We start from the raw sequence: 13,077 nt of genomic DNA on the forward strand, positions 1-13,077 counted from the left end.
AGCGAGTCAATTAATTTGTTTTATTACTAGGAGATATTATATTTTTCAAAATTATCGATCGGTGTTTTTCTTCCCTTTTCTCGAGAGTAGAGAGTGCAAATCATTACGCATTTTTGATATTGAAATAGTGGAAATTTGAGTAGAAAATTCACGTATAGTAAAGTCTCGTGGCGTAAAATGTTCTCCAGATTCTTTGAGTAACGTTACACGGTTGAAGGAAACAATAATCGGGATGAAAAAAACTGGAAAAAAATTGCCGGGGTCATTGAACTTGACCCATGAATTTTGTAGAAACCCGACGTGAATTTACATCGATTCCATTTTCATCGTTATCGCATACGAGAATAAAAAGAGTTGACATTACCTAATCCACGTAGAGAGACATATTTTTAGGCGAGCATATTTTCAAGTTTTATCTCTGTAATCATATTCTTGATACTCGACGGCTGTGTTTGTTCTACATTGCTGCAAATTACAAAGGGGACGTTGCTACCAATCAATCACCGAGAAACGTATTTGACTGGAAATTTGTAATGGGGGAAACAAATTCCTCGTTTTGTAACGTTACAGCTGTTGCTCGCCGAGGCAATTAATTTGTTACAAGAACGAGAATATCAATCGTCAAACGTTTCAAAAATTTATACATTTCTCCCAGTTTAACAAGCGAGTGACAAATGGGAAAAGAATCGGTGACGTAGTCTGTGATGACGATTAGTTGTGTTGAAATGCTGATCATGCCGCGCGTGAAAGTCTCCAAGTAGAAAGAAACGAAATATCGGAGTCTCACCTTGCATCACTGAAATACCATTTCGCAGATTAAAATCCCGATTGTATTTATTGTATATCTATATGTTTGTAGATATTTTTTATATATATATATATATATCACCATATCTATAGATTACATTGTATTATATACTGATTACATTCTTGAAAAGGGAATAGATATCACATAAAAGTTTCATACGCCCGCTGTTATTAGATAATTTTTAAAAGTTTCACGATTTTATCGTCCAATGAGAACACGAAAAGTGGAATAACCATGCCGATAGTTTAGTCTCTCTCTCTCTCTCTCTCTCTCTCTCTCTCTCTCTCTCTCTCTCTCTCCCACTCTCTCCAAGCTCCATGCGCCGCTTGAAGTTTAAGGTCACAGTCAAGTTTCGTCGTCTTTGTTATCGTGTCCCCAGATACGACATTTTATCGTAGCCCCGAGTTTCGTATTAACGTAAGAACGGTGTAAATGTCTGTCGAAAATCATGTTCGCGCGGAGAAAATATTCTACGACGCCAGCGCTATTGCGATACACGTACGTGCATATCAAAGCCTGCGTCAGAATGAACATGCGTAGGGTACCAACATTATTTATACCAAATTGATTTGTTATTTCGGACCAAAGATCCAAAGAATCGACAAATCTGAATCGTCTTTCACGGGGTATTCTGGTAATCCGGCTTAAAGTATCAACTTTCTTTTTACATTTTCTCAAAGTATATGCTTTCGAAAATGTCTGTGTGAGAAGGATTTGTTTGAATTCGTAAAACTAGCAAAGTTATAGATGTTTAAAAAGGAAACGGTGTACTGCTCGCAACGTAAGTATGGATATTTTTGTACAACGAGTAACAGAAACTTCAAATGTGTTTTTCTCGAATTCATATTTATTAAACTGGCTGACGGGATATCTCACGTTTCAGTTGACCGATTGGCTTGAAATTTGGAAGAGACCTTCACCGGATGGTCCTTTATCGCATGAACCACGGATTTCAAAATCTGATGTTTCTTTCTATTTTCTTCTTTTTTTTTTTTACCACTCAAAAGACGAAAAGCACAAGGAAAATTGATGTTTAAATTTCAAAATGCTGCCATTTTTTTAATTTTCGAAATTTCGCCGTGCTTCACGCGGCAGCCATATTCATACTAATTAAGATGCATTTTGGTTTTTTAGTTTGAAATAACCAGATGAACCGGAATCACGTAAGCCATTCGAGCCCGTTTTTAAAAACATGCTTACCCTAATGCTACATAATTTTCACAAATTTCATTAATTTCGTTAAAAAGAAAAATTGTAAATACTCTTTTAGTGTGAATAAATCTGTGTGCGAAAGCTGCGTACCAAAATGTATCATGGTTTCCTTCGGAAAAAAAAAGTCCCAAAAGAGTCGATTACCAGAATACCCCTTTAACAAAAGGATCGAGAAACGGTTCAGGGATGTAAGGTCGCGTAATTCAGCGGATAAAATAGAGACAGATTGAAAAACGAAGTTCGCGTTTTAGGCGAAGTCGATTCGCAAGGACGTAGCGATTTTAAGGCGAAACGAGAGTGAAGGAGAATGCAACGACGACGACGACGACGACGACGACGACGACGACGACGGAGCAGCATTCAGACGTTGGCCGTAATCAGAAAAGCGTACACGACGGTGGTTCGCCGGCGGAACATAGCAGCAGTCCTTCATAGGACATTGACTTTGAGATATCGTCGGCTGGCTGCGACGACGCTATCTCGTTCCGGCTTATCGTTCTTGTTTCGCTGTACCTTATCTCCTTTAGCCGCCTCCTTAAGTCACTTTCTCGCAGCCCGTGCCTCGTTAAACGCTAAATCATCGTCCCGCGCAGCGAAACGGACGCCCGTGGAAAAAAAAAAGAAGAAGAAAAAGAAAATGGCGCGAACCGTCCCGCGGACGACCGTGCGAACGCCGCGGATAATTCCTCGATGATCTCTCCCGATTTGGATGTTAAACTCCTCTTCTTTTCGAATGTTAACCCTTGGCACTCGACTTTCTGAGGAGACCTTCGTACTTAAATCTAGCCAACAGTTCGGATTTTCTCTTTTTACAAGTTGACGACAATTATAACGAACATTTTGTATGTATAGAAAAATATTTTATTGTAAGTCGTTATTGTTAAATAATTTATTAAATATTTCATTGATAATAGGTTTGATTGCAATATTTGGTTGTTTGCATCGAAGAGTTTAATATTGTGTATATTATAGGTAACAAATTTGTATATATAAAAGAAGTATTTTATTGTGTTGTTATGGTTATATAATTTTTATAATTTTGAACATTTTGTATGTATAGAAAAATATTTTATTGTAAGTCGTTATAGTTAAATAATTTATTAAATATTTCATTGATAATAGGTTTGATTGTGATATTTGGTTGTTTGCATCGAAGAGTTTAATATTGTCTATATTATAGGTAATAAATTTGTATATACATAATTTTGTATATATAAAAGAAGTATTTTATTGTGTTGTTATGGTTATATAATTTATATAATTTGTGTTGTTACGATTAAATAATTTATTAAATATTTTATTGATAATTGGTTAGATTAAGATATTCTGATGACAATCCTGAGTCAATTGACACTCAATAATTTACATAATAATAATTGGAAATAATTCACATAAACTGGACTTTTTATTGCTTCTTAGGTTTAAGAAAAAACGATGGAGGATATTATTTTTCGAGAGATTGGAACTATGTGTCATTAACTCTTGTATGTTATATCTTGTTCTAGAAAATCTCGAATGTACATTGATGATTGCTTTAAATTATATATTAGAAATACATATTAAAAGGACATAATCAACAAAAAATTGAAAGATTATTTCCAATGCTATGTCATTTTATTTAAAGCTTTGTAAGTAAATTGCTAGTAGATGATAAAAAAAAAGTTTGTCGAGGGCAAAGGGTTAAAACTCTTTCCACTCGTTGACCACCAGAACTTTTTGATGGAAACGAGACCAATTGGTAATATTTTCTGGAAATTTTGTAAATGTCCTCTTAGAGATTGGTATAATTTTTCGTGAAATGCACACGAATTAAAGATTCTATGTTCCTATTTTATATTTTGTACTTAAACATTTATGGAAATTTTTACAATTCGTTCTAATGTTAAAACGAGAGGATCATAGAATATTTTGCTACAATTCGACAAAACTATGTTTTTTTTACATCAATTAACAACACCAATATACACTCTTTTTCTTTCTTTATTTTTTCACTTTGAACGTCGACCAAACTTACTCTGTAGATCGCCTCGGAGATAGCATCGAAACGGAACAAACTCACGAGTAAAAAATATTCCACAGGCGTGCACGTTTCGTAATTGTTATCTTTTCGTCGTTCGTATCTGATCGATCGACTTCAACTATCCTAATCACCGCGGGCCACGGTTGTTTGCGCGAAACAGGCTACTTTAAACGCCGATCGACGCAGCAGCGGTCAATGCGATCGGTTGAACGCAGGGTGCGTCCCTCGTGAACGATGATCGTCGGCCGCGAAACTGTGACAACGCTTCCAATTATAGAAGCACATTATCAGTGGCTTATCAGAGGCTGGGATGCCCGTGAATTTTCCAATATTTTCTCAATCGAGAAACTCGCCCTTCTCTTCGAACCGATTCTCTTTTCTCTCTTTTTTTCTTTTTTCTTTCGCGGTTCCTCCATGGTTCTTCCTCTCCTTTGAGGAGAGCAAATGGAACGGATGGTCACGCGAGAGGCCTAGAAGAAAGCAGCGAGAGTGAGTGACCGGCGGGCGAGCAGGCTGACTCGAAACGCGAACATCGAGGATCGAGAGCCAGAGAGAGGAGAGTCTCGCGCTCGTAAATCTGCCAGAACTCTTTAAGTGCTCATGATAGCTGAGACTCTCGGAGACTCTCCTCTCTTTCTTCTCCTCTTCCTCTCTCCTCCTTGTCACAGCCGTCTCATCTTCTTCCTTCGTCTTCTGTTTCTTTTCTTCCTTTTCCCGCCGTGGTTCTTTTCTTCTCTTTTTTTTTTTTTAACCATTCTCCTCTCCCGTTTGCCCTCGCGGTCGCGCTCTCTTTTCGTTCGACCTCCTCGGCCGCGATTGCACTTTCTCCGCTGTTTGAACCTCGGCGACCCTCACTCGGGGATATTATCGACACTGCCAAGTTCACTTCTGTTTACATTCAGCACGCTCGACGACCCCAACCGCGGGAAACCGCGCGCTTTCTCACGAGCACCGGCCGATCGACAGACCCAATCGTTCGCGTCTGATCGGGGGAGACTGCGACTCTCGAACAATTTCTCCTGTTACTGGTACTGAACAAAGTCGATAATTCATGCTTTGTATAATTTCAAACGATCGCTGCAATATTTGCAATATGATGTATAATACATAATGCATAATGTATAATTATATGGAATATAATCGATGATAAAGATGAAATTGAATAATATAAAATTCTAATTATTTTTGTAGAATTTTTTATAATATTTAATAATCTAATTATTAAAATTATTGAAAATTCATGAATAATTCATTTTATTACAAAATCATCAGTTATTAATAATAAAATTATACAAAGATATATTAAAAGAAAATTAAATTTTATTATTTTATTTATTACTTATTATAAGTAATATATGTATATAATTAATTTTAAAAATTTATATATTTAATGATAATTTTTAATTTATTATTATAATAATTCATAAATTTTGATTATACATTAGATGTCTGATAAAAGAATTAATTTTTTAAATTAAAAGATAATAATAAATATTATTTCTAATGATATTAAATTTTTATTAATTATGGAATAATTTGTTAAAATTTTTAGCAATAATATAAATAAATTATATATAAATTTTGGATTTTATTTTAAAAGAAACAATTAATTTGCAATTAATAGATAAAAATAAATTAAATCTAACTTGTAAATAATTATAATAATTTATTTAATTATATAAAAATTTTTTAAATTTATTGTTAGGGTATGAATCTAAAAGCTTATAATTAGCTTATTATATATATAAATATCTTTATTAAAATTATTAAAATGTATTTAAATTTATTTATATTATTAATATTATTAATTCGTTTAAAATCAAAATTCAATTATTAAAATAATTAATTTAAATATTGTTAATTATTTTTAAATTGTAAAATAAAATTTTACATAAATTATATATATATATTATAAATAAATATATAATTTGGAGTCTGACTGGCCTTTGTGACTGTACAGGGTGGGTCAAAAATTTCTCCTCACCTATTCTTTTTTAATAAAAATAATAGAAAAATTATTTTTATTATTAATAAATTATTTTCTTTTCATAAAAATAATAGAAAAGTGTAAGAGAATTTTTCTTAATAAAAATAATAGAAAAATATAAAAAAAACTTGTTTTAATTAATTTCAAATTAAATTCAAGTTCAAACTCAAGATCTTTCCATTATGTCTTAAGAAAATTATTTCTTTCAAATGCTGAGAGAAATATACATGTACTAGAAAATTTACGGATTTGTTTTAGTAGAAAGTGACTTTTGTGCCAGCCTGTATTTTCTAATAATCGTTCTCGAGTATCATTTTAAATTATAATATTTCCGTTTTTCTGACGAAGAAAAACAAAAAGGAAAAATACTCCGCGTATTCATTATTGTAGAAATATCTCTGCACTGTTAATTGCCGCAATTAGAACAACTTCTTGCGTGTAATTAGAAATTTAAATTCATAAGGACGTGCCGAGAGGACTTTGCAGAAGTTAACAAAAAAGAATCTGAATTGAAATGAATTTTATTTTACACGCGATTACGTTACCACACGTTACGCGGTAATCTCATAATTGGCTGTTCCTTCAGCATCTATACTGGCGAGAATTTATACAATCTGTACTATTTTAAACGCGTAGCAACACCTTGAAACACATTCATTCTCACGATGAATATTGATCGTATCTGTTTTGTGCTGAAAATTTGTTTCGATCTATGTTATTGTTGCAAATGTATTGCAAATTTATTCGTAGACGATGCTATTTATTTAGATGTCTATGTTATCTCGCAGTCAGTCGAATCGAATATTAGCATTCTCTACTTCGTAGTTACTGTTGCAACAATGATGTAAGCTCATTAAAAAAAAATTACAGTTACAGAAGTTCACAATTCAACATTTGAATAAATCATTGAAGTATACTTGGACAGACATAGTCAACTGCAAGTCAAAGAGCCTCGATATGCAATGAAACCCGTCTTTTGATACTTAACCATTCATGCTGAGTAACCATTCATGCTTATCTTATACTCTGAATTTCGCAAACAATATTCCAACGTTCAGCTTCTCTAGAAAAAATTCTTCATCACAATTTTCACTGCTAACATTTCCATTCAATATTCCACATTTTGTATAGCTTTCTCTGGTATCGTACACCTCACATTTCACATTGCTTATCTTTCAACCTAACTTCCATATTTTAACCCCCCCTCATTATATATTTTATGTATTTTTTATGTCAAATCTCGTATCACGCTTTCATTATTTCTTTCACCTAGCTTTGTGAGAGATTTATGAACCAAGAAATTGATTTTGTGGGATAGAAAAATCAGAGATGCTCACAAACTAGCTGGGAAATTTGTAGACTACGAGATTCATTTTGTGGAATAGAAAATTTTGGAGGTGCCCACAAATTAACTTTGTGGTTATTGTGTATCTTTGCGAGTATTTTGTGAACATTTTTCTTACTCGAAATGAACGGACGAAAGTGTGAGGGTGCGTAGAATACAGAATAAAAATAATATGACACGGGAATGGAGATGGAATAAGAAATATAGGATGCGGAATGTGGGATGTGTAATGTGGAATATGAGATGCGGAATGTGAAATGTGGGATACAGAACGTACGATATAAAATATTTGCGCAGAGATAACGAGACACGGAGTATGAAATATGATTTGAAACGTGGAATGTTACACATATAGGAATACTATGTGAGAAATATGAAGAATGAGACATAAAATGTTGGCTATGAACTGATAAAAGTGAATTTCACAGCCGACAAATAAACCGTAAATAATATCGAATAACGAGATACGAACGAAAAATACGAATGTAGAAATAGTTGCGTAAAAATTGAAAGTTGAATGAACGAAAGTGAGAATGCGTGAAGGTTCACGCCGTCAGATGAAAGCACAATTTGTGAACCATCAACATATCGGTTGAAATTCTCGAAGAAAAAAAGAGGCACGCGGTCGATGATCGGCGATTATTCAAAAGTGGGCGCGCCTCAGCACGTCTGCGCGCGTACTTTCGCGCTCGTGCGCTCGCGCCCTCGTCCTCGCGCGCTATTGATTTTTCCTACGGCTCCGTCACCGGGGCACATCTCGATTAGATTGATTAGCCGACGATGATCTCGATTAAACCGCTGTTTACACGGGCGATATCTAATTCCAGCCACGGACGATAAGCGCGCTGGAAATTACGGCTAATACGATTAGCCCGTTCGTGATTCGCGCAATTTTCCTGTCCGCCGCCAAGATTGGCGCGCGCCCGCGCTCGCGTCTCTCATGGAAATCGCCTTTTTCTATGTTTAGCCGGGCAAGTTCAATGCACCTGCACACCTCGCGTCAATTTCCTTTCTCGAAACCCTCTTGTCACGAGTTCGCCGCCCTGCATTCCGCTGAACTTCCACTTTTCACCACTCCCGCGAGTGCCTTTTCTAATTTTTATTCCTTTCTCCCCCCTTCCTTTAATAACCCACATGTTATTATTCGCGAAGGGTGCCGCGGTAATCATTTTGTTTTATTTTATTTTATTTTTTTTAATGAAACGTTAATATTGGCTCCGGCAAATGGTCTTCGAAGCCGTCGAAAGTATTTAAAAATATTGAGATCCTTCGATTTCACTTTTCTAAAGGATTCTGATATTTTTCAATATCCGTCCGATGGAAAATGTTTTGCCAGGTGTAGTAAAAGAGAAACGACAGTTGTATCAAGTGAACTACTGACCATAAGGAATTTGTCGATTATTCGAATTGATGCAATTTTGTTTTAAAAAAATTTAGTTGACGTCACACTATGTCAGTGCTATACTCTTGATTTTTCTTTTTTCTTTTTTTTTTTTTTGGTAGAAAATTATAGCAGTTTAAAGTTTCGACGATTTTTCCATTTGACACAATATTCTGATGAGAAATTAACCCTAATGTCCAAAGTCAGAGATAATTTTATATTCTACGTCAGGTGGAAAAAGCGTCAAAAATTGTGCGAATTCGGACGTCTGTGAAAATATTGGCAAATTTTTTCGGAAACCGAATTTACAACGATCTTAAAGACTAGAGTCTCCCCTTAAAACTTGCTGCACGATTTTTTTTCTTCGTCATTTTATTGAACTTCGAACATTAGGGTTAATTTCTCATCAAAATATTGTGCCAAATAGAAAAATCATCGAAACTTTAAACTGCTATAACTTTGTACCAAAAAAAAAAATCGCAGAACGATTCATTTAGGCTCGTTTTAAAGCGTAAACACACTACTTTCATGGTGCTGAATTTTTTCACCAAAAATATTACATCGTATAAAGTGACTTTTGTGAAAATTCGAACGTCTCTAAAAACGTTGAAAATTTTTTTTCAAAATTATATTCACAATGTTCTTAAAGATCGATATCTCCTCTTTATAACAACTTCTTGGAACTTGTGCGATTTTTCACGAAGTTATAAGAGTTTAAAATATCGACAAATTTTCATCGAGTGCGGACACTTTCTTGGATCATTGTACATAAATTATAAACAAACGGACCTACAAAACCGATGCATCGAATTCAAAAAAACTTTTGAAAATCTTCTTTGGATTCCATACTTTGTACTATATGTAAGGAAATTCACAAATTCATTCGATACAATGTAAATCAAGTGTAAAATAGTCACATTGGATCCATGCAATTAATGGAACATATAATAATTGATACATATAAAGCAACTGATCGATTAAACAAAAATTCATATAGAAAATTGTATGAAATTTGTTGCACATACCTTTGATCATGTTTACCAGTAAATTTTGATCCAAATCTTGAATCGTGTTTTACCCAAAGTCAAACATTATTCCAACGAAAGTTTCGTTCTATCGAATAAGATTTTTAAATCTTTATTCGTGCATTTTCAAGGATAAATGTTGCATAGAGAGAAAACTAATGATCTAATTGAAACGACGCAAACTCAAAAATTTACAAATCGATCTTCTAAATTAATTTATTTTGCAAATGAAAGTTAAGTCGATTTATGGACACTGAAATGCTAGCGGCGCGTAGCGGTGAAAAGGTGGAACTAAAATCTATTGCTGTCCTTGTCGCACACTAATGCTCTCTTTGTCTGCCACGCTGCATAATTCTATCCTTGTCGTACATTATTGCGCTCCTTGTCCACAAAAAAAGATATGTTTCGCCATCTATCGCAGATTGCTAGAACTACAATATATCACCGACAGTGATTGTATCGACTGTTACCTCTACAAAATTGAAATCACCGTCATCTACATTAATGCAATCGTTCTGTCGAAAAGTACGTTTCCTGTAAACCGACATCGCCAACTGTATATAAACTCCTAACATAAGAACATTTGTAAATTGTTATTTCATTTTTATCATTACTACGGAGATGTTATTAGCATGTTGGCTTATTTATAGAGATGTACATATAGACCTCATTTTATAATTTGTTATTCATTCCATAATTAACATTCACAGAAAACAGTTATCTATTTGTGCTATAAACTTTATCTAATATATTATTGTTATTTAAATATCATTTATTATAATTTATTAAAAGTTACTAATGTTACGAAGTTCTTATTTATTTGTAGTATTATAATATTATCATTACAATCACTACATGATTGTAGTGACCTCTACTTCGAAGAATTTAGATCGACATCTATGTTCTGTCGAGATGTGTATTTAATATAAACAATAGAATATTTAAAAATAGCTATTAATTTTATTATCACCATAGAAATGTTTACTGACACTTATATATATTGTAGCCATAGTAGAAATTCTTCATTCGTTATTTCGTCATTTAACTTTCATTATGTAATCTTCATTAAATTATTAGTAATTGTATATTTTGTGATATTGATAATATTTTTANGATAATATTTTTATATAAACAACTAAAATTAATTACGGAGTTATTATTTATTTATAGTATTGTGATATAAATATAAATTATTATAATCACTATATCGATCAGATTCTGCCATCTGTCGGAGATTTCCTGTTTATTCTTTTAGTTTCAATTGAAATCAAGAGGTGGCTCAGATGGCAGCACCACCGTAGATAAAGAACGCAATAATGTTGAACGAGGATAGATATATGCATCGTGAAAGACAAGGAAGTCACTAGCGTGCGACAAAGAAGGCAATAGATTTTAGTTCAATTGTTTCACCGCTACGCGCCGCTAGCACTTCAATGTCCATAAACCGATTTAACTTTTATTTGCAAAATAAATTAATTTGGAGGATTAATTTGTACATTTTTGAGACAGCGTTGTCTTAATTGGATCCTTAGCTCTCTTCCTATACTCCGTTCAACTTTTAAAACGCGTATACAAAATGATTTAAAAGTTTTTGTCAATAGATGAACGAACTCGCGTCAATAATAACAAATTTTCGCGCGAACTCGAAATTGAATTTGAAATTTGAATTAATATAGTTCATGCGCGACAAGTTTTGCGCACAAATTTGGATGTGAATCTCCATTTCATCCATTTATTAGCAATTATTTTACGTTCCGTAATTTCTTCGTTATTGTTCCTTTATTGTAATAAAAGATATACTAATTAATTTCACTTATATATATAATATTTACTTGATAAATTTGTCCCACAGGAGAAATCTAGATGCTATCATCGACGTTTGGTTTAAAAAAAAAAAGGGAAATGACGGGGGTGACGCATTCATTTAACAGCCGTGATATGTCTAATCATATTTATTTGCTCATGTACTGTCACTAATAGATGCTATACGCTTAAATACAGATGATGTATTGCAGAAACGAATATACCAAAAAACTTAGCAATGTACAGGCTATTCAAGTCACTTTTAAATAGATTACTTTATCGTTTATCGATTACATCTTCCAACGATTGGGGAAGGGTGGTACCGTTAAATATATTAAATTTCATGGTGTGTCGACGCTCGATGATCGAAAATACCGTCGGTGAAGCTACTTTCTTCGTAAGAGAGGGTCGCGGGGCCTTGAGGAAAGTACAAAACAAAGAAAAAAAGGAAAAAAAAAAAAGGAAAAGAAAATGTAGAGCAGACAGGTACCTACAAGTGAATGATGAAACAAAAGAAACAAGGGGAAGATAGATATATATATCTCTATACAAAAATAATCGACAAAAGGCGAGAAAATAAAACGCTCTCACGAACGTTCGATAAATGAGCTATGATACAAGTCGGCGAGATAATACTTTTTTTTTTTTTTTAAATGAGATTAGACTGAATCGCAATCTCTCCCACATATATACTCCATGCGTACAGGCATTTCCAAAATTCATTCTTTTTTTTTTTACTTTCTTCGCTCTCTCTCTTTCTCTCTCTCTCACTCTTACTCTGTCAATCTAACACGCGTGCATCTCGCTACACAATGGCTACGATGATATATATATATATATATTTATTTGCTGTGAGTGATGTAAAAACAATAATACACGCTAACGATTGCGAGCAAACGAGACGGTCATCGAACGAAGTGTGACTTCTCATGCATAACGCGTTGCTGTGCAGAACTAATCTTAAAAAAGGAAATAAACACAGACGAGAAGAGTATAATAATAATACGTCCGCGCGGCTAAGAATATACACGTGCATCGGGAGCACGACTGCTCCCTTTGCTGTCGAGTCTCGATCCTATCGAGGAAGAGGACCCTCGTTAGATCGCGCAGCCGGCGATTCTTTCTCGCTTGATCGTCGATTCGATCAGCGACGAAAATTTTAACGAAAGAAAAAAAAAAAAAGAAAAAGAGAAATATCTTACACGCAAAACTCTCGACAAAACTCTCTTTTTTTACAATGAAAACCTCTTCATCTTTGGTAGAAACTAAATAAATTACATTGTCGCTTACAGTAGAAGAAGAGTCGAAACGCTCGAGAAAACGGCACAGAGCGTAATCGCGAAAGATTCGACTAAACCGAATGACCATTTTTCTTGCCTTTCTCTTGCTTTACCCCTTTCGACTCGCGTCCTTGTACTTCATCGTCCTCTTCGTCGTTTCGCGGAGGAGAAGGCTCGTCGAGGACGCGTCCTGTTGCAAGTCTTTAATAAAAAAAA

The sequence above is a fragment of the Frieseomelitta varia genome, unplaced genomic scaffold, assembly GCF_011392965.1.
Source record: "Frieseomelitta varia isolate USP_RPSP 00005682 unplaced genomic scaffold, Fvar_1.2 scaffold_554, whole genome shotgun sequence".
In the NCBI taxonomy this organism is placed as follows: domain Eukaryota; kingdom Metazoa; phylum Arthropoda; class Insecta; order Hymenoptera; family Apidae; genus Frieseomelitta; species Frieseomelitta varia.